The 13,461-nt window shown below is 39.6% G+C and overlaps 1 non-coding gene across 1 annotated transcript; it reads left to right on the forward strand.

Annotated features, from left to right (window-relative positions):
• The first annotated feature begins 262 nt into the window (after positions 1-262).
• On the forward strand, positions 263-426 carry LOC115873411. Its single transcript, XR_004048408.1, has one exon. It is a non-coding gene; the product is annotated as a U1 spliceosomal RNA (small nuclear RNA).
• The last annotated feature ends 13,035 nt before the right edge of the window (positions 427-13,461 follow it).

Below are 13,461 nucleotides of genomic sequence, written 5' to 3' on the forward strand. Positions count from 1 at the left end.
CAAGAAATCTACTCTGAGGTCTAAGATATGCCTGGCCCAAGCCATAGTATACTCTACAGCTTCCTATGAATTTGAAAGTTGGACATTTCATAAAGGAGACTGAACAAGAATGGGTACGTTTGAATTATGGTGCTAGTGAACCATAGCCTGCCAAAAGGACAAAGAAACCTGACTTGGAAACAGCAGAACCCGAACGCTCCCTAGAAGCAAGGATGAGACTTCATCTCATGTACTTGGAACATGTTATCAAGAAAGACCAGTCAGACTTACCTGGCAAGGGAGATACCATGGTCGTGAAGGTGGTTTTCCCAGGGCGAGGCTCATCCATTGCACTCCGGGTGTGCTGACCCCTGCGATTTCCCCAAATATGGGAAACTTGACTGCATAGTTTGTGGTAGTGGGGGACTGCATTCGCGCTATCCCCTGAATAAAAAAAGTTAACTAATTAATTAATTTTTAAAAAGACCAGTCAGTGGAAAATTGCATCATGGTTGGTAAAGCAAGGGGGCAGCAAAAAAAGAGGAGGACCCTCCACCAGATGGATGGACACATTGGCTGCAGCAGTGGTCTCCCACGTAAGAGCAATTGTGAGGGTGCTGCAGGTGATGTCTCCTTCTGTTATTCATTGAGTTGCTGTGAGTTGGAAGAAAATGAACCAAGTGGCATCTAATAACATCATTATGTTTATTTTCCCAAAGATGCTACATGTGTTATTGTAAGGAATCTATGTGATTATTTAATGAAGCACAACTATTAATCATTCCATGTGACTACATGAGGAGAGCAGTGCTGGGAAAATTTGAACAAGATATCCAGGATTACTAGGAACAGGTAAAGCTGAGATGAAAAGAGCGCTAGGCTGTTGTTTGAAAAGCCTTCAAAGTTGTAGAATGGCTAAGGAAGTCCCTCAGATGTTCCAAAGAGAAGTTCACGATCTCTATCAAATGTAGCATGCTGTTTGTCACAAAATCTGCTTCCTCCAGGAATGAATATAGATGGTAACTGAAAACATCGATTAGCATTTATCTTTTATTCTCAGTACTGTATGCATGCACACCTTTCTAACACTTTGACAGTTACTGGGATCAAATTATCGGTACATGCATGCTTGTAAGATTTTTAAAATATTTACACGTGTATGCTTTCCATGAAGCATTTCTATGCTGTCAGTTCTTTTATTTTCCTGATGTGAAATGAATTGGACTCACAGATGAGACTATCTCTTTACATATTCTTATCATCCAATGCAGCTCATATCAATTGCCAGATCCCTCTAGCACTCGAATAACTTGAATACAAATGCGTTTCAGCTAAACCAGAAGTGAGATGATGAAGTAAATTTTTATTTTAAGGATTTAGTAGTGCCCATGAAAGACTGTTTGACATCCTATCATATTATTACTATTCTGGTAATGTGCACCTTTCAGAACTATGTCAGCTGATCTAGGAGCCTCCTTGCCAGTGCTGAAAATAAAACAATAATTTTCATAGCAGAGTCAGAGTAAAGAACCCAGTTATAAATGAGTGAAAAGTTTAGTATATTACTGGAGGGTTTCAAATTTTCATCTTGATAGACACTAACAAACTGTAATAGTATTGAGGAAAGCCGTGATGAGATCAATCCATTCTGTTGTGATATTTGCAGTCTTCTACAAATTTGTCCTTGGAGTTACCAAATATCTTTTCTTTAGTCATTCTTCCTTACTATTTTTGTCTTGAAGACTGAAACTAATATACCCATCTTATTTAGAACTTTATTTTAACCTTAATTGTAAACTTTATGATGATTCAGTGGTGTTTTCGGTTTTGGCAAGGACAATCCCACACACTAAAGTCAACAATTATGACCTTTTCTCATTATCTTTCTTTGAGCACACTCACCTGACATATTAAAATTTTAACTTAAAACATTACAGCTGCATCTTAATGATATTGAATGTCAGATCCCAATTTTAAAAAGGCAATCGCTAAAAAAATCTTGATCAAAGTCATTAAATCCAGAGCATTTTCTAAACCTGTTCATGCAATTTTTCTATGTCCAGGGATTGTGTGAACACTCCCTCACAAATGTAAATGTAGCACCTGCCATGGGAAATAGATGATAGCAATAGACCTGGAGCGGCAGCAGGGTGGAAAGGCCGGAGAAAACCCTGTGATACAAAGTAAACTGAAGCATTCAGGTCCTCTTCTTTGGTGAGATTTGGTGGAGCCTTAGAACAGGAAATCGTCTGGTTATAATAAAACTCCAAAATAGATAAATAAATAACACCCCTCTCCGCCATCAAGTCTTTCTGACTCATACCGACTCTTAGAGACAGAGTAGAACAGTCCCCAGTGGGGAAACAATGCTGTCGATCTTACAGGAGTAGAAAGCTTCATCTGTTTAATTATAGCACCTCTGATAAAGAGGAAAGGTTTTTGATTTCCCACTATGTACAGCAATATATGCTAAAACGTGGTTTTATAATTGCTCAGATCTAACAAAATTTGTATCAATAGTACCTTAATCAGGCTCGCAAAACTTTATGTTACCCTCAGTTGTTTATTTTTGTTGCTGTTTTTAGAAATAATTGGAAGAATTGTATTTATATTCACAATATATCCATTTCAAATAGTTCAGAAAAAGGGGTCAAAATGTTGATTTATGTTAATATGTCAGAATAGAAGCTCTGAGTTCAATGCACCACAAAATTAAGAAACCAGCCAAGATAGGCTGGAAACAAGAAACTGGAAAATATCCATAGCCATTTTTAGACTTTATACGCTTATGGAAAAATGAACATGTAAGAAGTAAAAGCCAGAAATTAAGGATATGGTAACAAGCGATCATTGGCAGTCACCACAATGTTAAGAAGTTGTAGCAGTTTCTGTAGTAGCATTGCTATAAAGAAAGAACGAATACTGACTGCAAGTGTAATATTTATAGGAATTATATTTATTCTACTCATTTGATAAGTACTTAAGCAGTCATATAATGCATAGGCTGCCTCTGATCACTGAAGGTTAAAATTGTGACCAGGAAACATGTTCCAGTGGTGGTGATTGCTAACTATCAATTGTGTTAGCACCACCTCATGTGATGCCATGCACACAGAATATAATATTACTTGCAATATAATAATACTGCACCTTCCTCATAATTGATGGCAGATGTTAACTATTGTAACCTATTGCATTTTCATTGGCTGATATTTACAAGTACCTCGACAGACCTTTCTTCTTACCCTGTCGCAGTGTTGAAATTCCACTCATAGTATCATGGCATCATAGCAACATGCACGCTTCTACTGGAGGATGGCTGTTCATGAGATGCATTGCCCAGGATTCAAGAATTTTACCGCAGAACCACCAGTGTCTCACAGAACCACCAATGTCTCACAGAACCACCAATGTCCCAGCTAGGAAATTAGATGGGTAAAACCACAAGAATGATACTATGTGAACTGTCCAGTAAAAGCGCCACACACAAAAAAAGTGGCTGAAAATAGAGAGCTATAGAAACAGATCCAGCTGAATAGGGATTCCAGAACAGGACAGCAGTTTCTGAGATAACCTGCAGGGTAAATAACTATTCCAGAGGAATGATGAAATCAACTGAGTTATTGAGACAGAGACGCGAATATAGCATGACAAACTAGGGAGTTAAGTGACTTATGAGAATTAGGCAGAAATGCAAAGGATTACTAAGTCAGAGGATCAAGATGGAACAGCGATATTGCTAACGCCATGATGTTCTTTCTCAGAAGCATAAATGGAGTCCCACTGAGATTTTCCCATTAGAGGTAAGTAGTACCACATTTTAGGATATGTTTTTGTGAAATAGAAAAACTGTGGCTGGCTCTGAGGAACCACCCAAAGCTGCTGCCCTAGAGGAGATTTCGATTCATGACGGCCTCTTGGACATGGCACTGCCCCTGTGGGTTTCCAAACCTATAAATCATTTCTTAGTATATTTTTAATATTTTCTCTTTTCCCCTAACCCTATCCCCCACACCTGTAAATCTTTACGGTAGCTGCAGTCCTTGTCCTTCTTCCATGAAGTGGCTAGTGGTTTCAAACTACTGGCCTTGCAGTTAGTAGCCCAACACTTAGGCAGTACACTGTAAGGGCACCCTCCCTAAAGAACTTCACCAAAAGCATTACCTAAAACTTTATAGATATATACCCATGCTCACAAGCTAAATGTGGCTTGTAATGGTGCTCTTGTGTTGACACATCAGTGTAGATCAATATTCTTTTCACTTTTTAAACAAAATCAATAATGTAGATAAATACTCATATGTTCAAATTTACCAGTGCCATGAACACAGAGAACTATGTGCACGGAGGCATCCAGACTAAAATATCCTTATAGTAAGATCAATATATTGGACACAAAAGAGTGAGATCAAAAGTATACATATTTAAGAGATGTTATTTACTAGGAAAAGAGAATTGTTGGTATAGTGGCTGCATTTTCACCACTAACCAAAAGGTTGGCTTTTCAAACCCAGCAGTGGCTCTGCAGGAAAAAGACCTAGAGATCTTCTACTCCAGTAAAGATTAAACCAAACCAAACAAGCAAAAACCCTTGCACACTGAGTCATTAGTAACCTGTAATGATTCTATCAGACAGAGTAGAGCTGCCTCATGGGTTTTCAAAGACTTATGTGAAGAAGTAACTACATATTCCTCTGCAGAGTGGCTGATGAGTTCAAACCACTGACATTTAGGTTTACAGTCTAGTGCTTAATCACTGCACTACCAGAACATCTTTCCTTAAAGGTTACAGCCTTAAAAACCAATGGAGCATTTACAGTCTACTGAGTTGGAATCAGCTTGATGGCATATAATAGCCCTTAGTAGAAACACCTGTGAAGAAAAACTCATTGATTGTTAGCTGATAATTATTACAAGCCATAGAATAGTGCAGTGATCTAAACATAGAATAAATAGTTAAAATGGATTAGTAGTTGTTGATATTGCACTGATAATAAGAAAAAAAGGTCTAGACTCAAATATAAGATATGAAGTCTAAAATATTACACAAATAGGTTAACAGAGAAAATTATATCAATCAGAATTCTTGGTAAAGGATATAAGGAAAGGGGTAGATGATCCAATAATAATTCAAAGAGTTAAATGAACTCACTGATAGTCAAATAATTAAGAGTGGATTGGTAAAGCACTGGTGTCAGATATATCTGGGTTTGAGATTTGAACCTACCAGGTCACCATTCAAATACTGTAGTGTTATAAATAGAAGGGAAACTTTGAGTGAGGTTATTTATCATTTGAATATATATATATACACAACAAACATCCCATCATAACATGGTTAAGTAGCTTATTTTACAGAGACATAAAATGCTTTCAAATATTATGTATATGATATTAAGTATATGAAAGGTGTCTTAGTCTGGGTTGACTAGAGATACAAATCCAGAGACACTTATAAGTGTATAAGAGAGAAATATATGTCAAATAACAATTATACATTAAGAAAACATCCCAGCCCGGTTCACATCAAGTCCCTAAATCTGATATTACCCCATTTGTCGATACTAGTCCATAAATTCCTGGATAGACTCACACAGTCATGCAATGATGCCAAATGCAGGAAGATCACAGGCCAGTGGATTGAAAGTCTGGTGGATCCAGTGGTGTTGGAAGTATCTCAGCATTGGCATGGGACTCGACGTGACTCCTCCAGGTCCAGGGCTCTGGCTCTTTCCACGTAGCTCCATGTGGTTTGTCAACAGGAATGTCTTGCAAGGAGTGAGCACGTACCTGGTCTCCAGTGAGCTATTTATCTCTCTTGTGTCTCCCAAAATGAGGTCATCAAGCTGCAACCTGATTGACAGGCTAGACTCCACCCCTCTGCAAGTTGCCAGGAGATTACATAACTGCTACAAAAAGCAACAAAGGAGCTTTGGTGGTGCTGGGTTTGGCTAACCCAAAGTTCCATGGTTTGAACCCATAAACTGCCCCATAAAAGAAAAGATGTGGCTGTCAGTTTCCTTTACGATTAACAGTCTTGTAAACACCATGGGGCAGTTCTACCCTGTCCTATGGTGCCATTGTGGGACAAAATTCACTAAAATGCAAAGGTATTTTTGCTAGAGGCAGAAAACCTCTTAAAGGTCAGTAAAAACATCTACTATTAGTGGTAGTTTCTAATTGCTGAACTTGGTATGTCTATCACCAGGAATTTTATCAATACCATTTTTAATCTAAGGTAGCATTAAACTGTGTAATAGGACACCAATTGCAACATCAAAAAGAAGATTCAAATCCTCAGTCATGAACTCAGAATATGCTTCCCGTAACACAAATGCTTCTAGAATGCACCTATGCCAATAAAAAATGACCAACAGCCAGCACCTAGAAATTGGATGATTATGGAACCAGATAATCAGACAAAATTTCAAGACCAAATTGAGATAATAAAGTAGGTAGCTACACGATTCAGTGGAAAACACACCAAATGGAATGAAAAAAACATTTTACTTCTCCTGACCACTACTCAATAGTTGTGTGACTCTAAACAATCGCCCAACACAACATCTAGAACAGTGTATATCAAAGCAAACAAATCCCACTGCCATTGAGTTGATTCTGACTCACTGAGACCCTATAGGGTTTCTAAGGCTGTCAATCTTTATGGGAACAAATAGCCTTTCTTTCTCCGTTGATCAGCTGGTGGGTTTGAACCATTGACTTTAAGGTTAGCAGTCCAACGCATACCTGACTGCACCACCAAGGCTGTCTTTATAACCAAATCTAACACTAAACTCACTATCAGCAGGTCGATACTGACTCATAGTGATGCTACAGGACAGAGTACAACTGTCTCTGTGAGTTTCCAAAACTGGAACTCTTTCCAGGAGTAGAAAGCCCTGTATTTCTCCTGCCTTTTATAATAGGGCCTAGCATATAGTAAAAACCTGCTGCCCTGCACTCATATTCAACCTATGGCAATCCTGTGTGTCACAGAGTAAAACCCTTCTCCATAGGGTTTTCCTAACTGTACTTTTTTCAGAGGCAGACCCTCAGAGCTTTCTTTCACTCTATGGTTGGGTGGGTTTGAAACATAAAGAGCTGCAGTCAGCGACCCACAGGAGCAGCTTCACCCTGCCCTAAAGGTGCTGTGATTTGGAATCGACCCAGTGGCAGTGAGTTTGGGGTCTTTTTGGAGGCACATAAACTTGAAAAAAAGAAAATAGAATACTGGAGAAAGATAGACACATTTGAAATGTGGAAGGGGCAGCCAGGCGGGTCTGTGGCACAGCTCTGTCCCTGGAGGGCCCCTCCCTGTCCAGTCATTGGTCGTTTTCGCTCTCGAGAATAACGTGGAATAAGTGAGCCGCTCGCCTGTGCCTGCCAGAGCTGTAGCCAGCCCAGCCCAGGGCCCCAGCCTTGTCCTCTGGCTCCCCATCCCTGCTGAGAGGGACGGAGTGCAGGGGTAAGGGAGGAAGCACGGGCTTCATGCACAAATTATTGCTGTCTTTTTTTAAAAGTTTAAATAAAAGGTTTCAGAGCAAAAAAAAAGAAAAGAAGTGTGGTGTCTAAAAAGAATACTGAATGTACTGTGGAATTCCAACAGAATGAACAAATCCGTTTTAGAGGAAGTACAATCGCTATGAACCTTAGGATCGATCAATGATAGTGGTCTTGGTCTTGCTTACTTTGAACACATCAACACAAAAGATCAATCCCTAGATTAATGCTTGGCAAAGCAGGGTGTTAGCAAATATTAGAGAGATGTTGCAAGAGTGGACACGGTTTTCTTCTGTTATACATAAGGTCACCATGAGTCTGTAACAAATACTATTTGGTGCAGCCCCTAGTCCTACCTGCTCCTCACTCTACTACATGTGGATGGGTTGCTCAGACATACTGAGGCCTTGACATCCTCTATGCAGGACAGTGAAGTCCAATAGAGTAAAGTCTTAATTCCCACAATGTGGAGGCCCAAAAGAACATAATGACAAATAGGCATAACTCTGGCAAATATTTTTGCTTGTGTGTTATTGTTAAAAATTAACAGCTGCTTGTTACTCTAGGAGAAGTACGTGGCTGTCTGTTCCCATAAAGATTTACAGAGTCAGAAACGCTATACTGTGTCGCTATGAGTTGGAATCAACTTCATGGTAGTGAGTTTGGTTTGGAGTTTATTGCTCCTTGGTCTTCTCAAGCATACCTGCATGAGGCCAATCATGCTGCCTCAATGGCAGAATTTTGAAATATAGGAACTTATGAACATGCTTCCAATGAAATATGAGCAAAAAACCTAAATGTTCATGTGTTTTTATTTTTCTTCATTTTATTTGGATAGTTCATATCAGCCTGGCTTTCATTTCTTCCCCTTTGAAACCATAATATTTATTTTTGTTGAAATAATTTTCTGCTTGGTATGAAAATATACTTTAGTGAGCATTAATACTGGTTAGGGGCTCAGTTTTAATGAAATCTTATGGCAAAAAAAAATAATAACCTTAAGTCTAGCATGATTCACTTCAAAAGCATAGGTCAAATATCACACTCCTTCAGGCGAAGCGTATTTTCCCACCATTCCTTCTCTTACTCCTTAATCTTCCATTAAAAATGTGATATTGGGTGTCACCTACCTAAGTAGCTTTGAAGCTAGCCTTTAATTCATCTTTCTTTATTCCTCCTATCTTCTCTACCATCTTCCTTCGCCCCTACCTCACCCCCATCTCCACCAAAGCAGCCTCCGTTATTTCTCCTTTCCATCCTTCCTTCGGGGTATTAGGACTGTGGACTTCTGGAGTCAGGCTGCCTGATCTCAAACCCTAAAGTAGCCAGCTAGTAGAAGTGCTTCCTTAGGCAAGCTACTTAAACTCTCTATGCTTCAGTCTCGACATAGGTAGGAAGATGAAAATACTTAAGACTAGTGGCTACTTCAAAAAATTTTTCTCTGAAGAGTCAATGAGCTAGTATATTTACAACACTAAATTATGTATAAATCATGCCGAGTCATAATGGATATCTAATACTCTTGTTGTAATTGTTATTTCACAAATATCAGCTCAATAACTTGTGGGTGTTTCTTGACTTGCCTACCACCTCTCTTTCTCCAGGTGATATTCCTACACAGATTTAGATGAACATGAACCCATACAAGGATAAGCCACTCCACTTACTTCCACTCTGGGCAGCTTAATTGGCTTATCAGAAAGGCAGGCATTCTCTGCATCTGCCTTCAACAATAAACCTGCAAGCATATAGCCATAACTCACAGTCATGTATCTATTTGTGGCTCTGATTCTTTATATCACCTGTGTTAAAATATCACAATATTTCAGCTGTTAATTGAAGCACTCTGGCGTCTTGAGTTATTTTTATAGTCAACTTGAGATGACATATGATAGTTCAGATTAATGGAAGACGTGAGTCAGAAATTCTGTCTCCAGTTATGGCTATAACTTTTAACATGTGCTAACATGTGATATCTGTAGATCATGTGACCTGCAGTGATTTCTAAAATGAGCAGTTGAAACATAGAGCTTTTGTCATGGTAACGCTTTATGCTAAATGAAAGCAACCCTTCACTCCCTCATAATTTCTTTCCCTGGTACCACATGACCTAATAGAAAGCAGCCATTCTAACCTTTTTCAGATGTCTCCGGCAAACCCAAGGGTATTTAACTAAAATAAGCAAATACCAGGAGCAATAGGTTTATCAACCTTTATAAGATTATTTCTAAAATGCTGAGTCTAAGTGAGAAAACCAAGAAAATAGATTTGTAGGAAGGAAATCCATCTGTTTTTAAAGTCCCTTCTCTAGGTGGGGAATAGTTCTTCGCTCCCAGTATACGAAGCATTCTGAGACCCAGTGCCCAGGAATCGTGAACTCTCTAAGAAGGGGGTGTGGAGATCCTTTTAAGTGATGGGAGCAGGGAAGCTCTGAAAATGGGGCTAATTAGCTGTTTGCTGTACTTGACAGTGGAAGGTGTGTGCAAGCAGAGAGAAACGACGGCAAACACAGATATCCCTGATTGCATTATTGTCCAAAACTTTAATTAATTTCTTGAGGACTATCTTTTCCATAATTTAAAATGGTTTAAAAGATGTTCAAGTAACAGGTTCAAAATGTTTCTTTAGCTAATCGCTTGCACTGCAGGAGGCTGAAAATTACAGAGCACATTTTACACACGCCTCAAGCTGTCAAAGAAGTACTCTTACAAGCTCTGGCTTTCATTCTTCCTCTGTTTGCCTAATGGCATGGAGAAACATGTGACTGGACTCCGTGAGTCACCACTGGGCTCTTCAGGGCATGGACGGCAATCCCAATTCTTTGGTTTCACAGTGCGCTGTTTTACATATCGGGGTTAAAACAGTGGGGGAAGATCCAATATTGATTCTGGGCTTAAGTAAGAAGTAACCACCTTTATAGTTGAAAAGAAAAAAATGAATACTTCAGCTAGGATTAAATGTTATTTTAGAATATAGTTTAGTTAAAAAAAGAATGCTAATTGGGAGAGCCGTTTGAATAAAAATTATAATTACACTTGGTGCAAATGAAAATAAAAGTATACAATAGATAGAAAGTTGTTTCCATTTGTTGTAATCATACAAACCTAAATTATACACTTTGTTACCTTTGCGTATTTTCCTAAGTGAATAATACATACACATACGTGTTTTCATGTATGACTTTTTTTCTAAGTCAGTATTTTACAATTGTCCCCTTTAGGGAAGCAGCATGTTCAAGGGTCATCAGAAAATAAAAGTAAGAGATAATCAACTGAAATATGAGAGGATAGTAACCTTAGTACCTCATTGTTGTTTAATAAAGGCTAGTCGTCATAATAGGGGGTCATACAAATATATCATGATATAAAGGACAAATATATTTTATAAGTAGGAATGGATTTTTATTACAGCTGTCCAAGCTATTTGCCAAAATATGACTGGCTTAGTTCTACGAGTTTATCAATCTCTACAGTAGCTTTATGAATATTTATGTTCCTATTTTAAGTGAACCGGTTATGGAATACAGCAGAAAAGTAAACATACAAAATTTCCTTCATGAAGCTCACATTTTGGGTAGCAATGTCTTTTTAAAGAGTTTAAATAAATCCCCAAACCTAACTCACTGCCATTTCTTCACAGAGACCTGAGAGGACAGAGTAGACCTGCTCCTTCAGGTTTCTGGGACTGCAGCTCTTTAAAGGATGAGGTAGCCTCATCTTCCCCTGATAGAGTACCTGATGGGTCTGAACCCTCCACCTTGTGGTTAGCAGCCATAGCACCGCCAGAGATCCATGAGAAATCTAAAAGATCATATCAGAAGGGGATATGCGCCAGGAATAGGCAGAGCACATTGTGTCAGAGCTTGAGGGCCAGCCCTTCTTCCACAGAGCAGGATAGGAGTGGCATGAACTGACTTGCATTGGAAGATCACTCTGGCTGCTGTGCTGAGAGTATTCTAAAGTTGTTGATGGTTGCCATAGAGTCTGCTCCCACGTATGGAGAACTTATGTATAACGGAATGAAAGCTTCCGCCGTCCAGCAGCAACACCATGATCACTGGAATGTCGGAATCCATTGTGTGACCTAGGGGGCAATCCATCTCATGATAGATTCCTTAGCTTTCGCTAACTGTCCATTTTACCGAGCACGGGATCTGATTCGAGTCTATTATAGGGATCCAAGCATGAGATGATCCACCTCTCACTGAACTAAAAAGGCGTACAAGTAAATGAATGGTTACAACATGTGAGTGCTCTCTAAGGACAGGCATAAAATATTTCCTTCTACGCTTTTGGTTTTATACTTATACCCTCCTTCTGGCCTGAGTTCTATCAATTATCCTATGCTATCAATCTCTCCCACTCTACTACCTTTTTTTATTTTTCGCCAAGCAGGTTCAATGCTCTCTCATTTTTCAAAGGATTCCCTCCCCTGCCCCCTTTAGCCTTTGTAAATGTCAAAGAAGAGGGGATGTTTGAGTAGAGACTTAAAGAATAAGTAAGACTTTAGCAGGTAGATAAAGAGGAAGAATAAACCCAGCAAAGACAATCCAGCATGTGACACGCAAAGTCACAGAGGCTTGAAGAGGCTAGCGCTCAGGGAATGGTGAGTGGTTCAGGGTGGCTCTAAAGCCCTAGAATGGAGGAGCTGCAGATTGTTTGAGATCAGCTCACCATGCCCTGGTCACTGCACTCAAGAGTTTGGGGTTTATGTTTTATGCTGGAGGAGTCATAAGGAGGGGCTCACATTAGTGGTCCACATCAGTGCTCATTAGAGAAGAGAAGCATGAGAACTAACTCTATCAGGGCCCAGGACATACAGTAATCATAGTGTCATCTGAGAGAGCATTGTGTATAGTCAGGACCTAATGGGGAAATATTTGCCAGCAGAAACGAATGACCACCAATCACCAAACAGCCCACAGATCATTTTAAATACTGAACCTTGAAGCAATAACATTGGTGTTTCAAGCATACCTTCAATGCCTATAATTTGAGAAAGGCACTTGAATACTTTCAGGAGACACCCTGGTGAGAAAAGAAAGCCTAACCAAGTGGTACTTGCTTAAGGCAGTGCTAGACACTGTCAATGGAGCTTTGAGTGGTTAGTTAAGCTCCGGGCTGTTAACCAAACAGTATGAGGGTCTTTCTCACCACAGGTTGTGTAATCAAAAAGATCTGGCAACTGATCCTGAAAGTTTTCAGCCTAGGGCATCCTATGGAGAAGTTCTACGTTGTCCTGGAGGATTGCTATGAGCCAAAATCAACTGGAAGGCACATGATAGTAACAACAATAGGCCCAAACATCATGTGATTTACCAGTGAGACACAGGGGTAGATGTAGGAATACCCTAAAAAGAGGAGCCATGCGATGAGGTTTGTGTTTCAGAAAGCACTCTGGGTGGGAGGTGAAGGTCAAATTAGATATGGGAGAAGGTAGTTCTAGTTACTGTGATGCTTTTGACAAAAGCATTGTAAACAAAATTGTAATGACTCCACTCATTCCTGTACATCAATATAACATAAATATAATAGCCATAGGTAAGGAGACAATTGGGAATAAGTTTTGGAGAGGGAAATAGAACAATGGGGGATCCTGAGCGCACTGAAGCTCCTTAATAGTGAAGGGCTGAGAACAACATTAAAGCAGCAATTTATTTGATGGGTGATTGATACCTGGCAGGCTAGTGACAGCCTTGTTGCCAGGAGATTACAGTCCCAGCCTGTGACTTTAAAAACTTCACTGGGGGAAAATTACAGTCGGGAAAGCAGCAGCAGGGCATGGCCTACGGCACAATCTGCCGCTAACTAAGTCCCTGGGAAAACTGATTTGTGGCTTCTGATCGCCTGCGCTGAGAGCCTGTGCTATTGACTAGTGGTGGTTCATCGGGATGTAGATCTATCTTGGCAACAAGAAAGCACTAGAGGTCTTTTAGCCACTGAGCCTTGTCTCCAGAGACTGAGTGCAGCTGTCTTTACCTTC

Source organism: Echinops telfairi, unplaced genomic scaffold (genome assembly GCF_000313985.2).
Source record: "Echinops telfairi isolate 266 unplaced genomic scaffold, ASM31398v2 ScPeMD7_7468;HRSCAF=8506_0, whole genome shotgun sequence".
Lineage (NCBI taxonomy): Eukaryota > Metazoa > Chordata > Mammalia > Afrosoricida > Tenrecidae > Echinops > Echinops telfairi.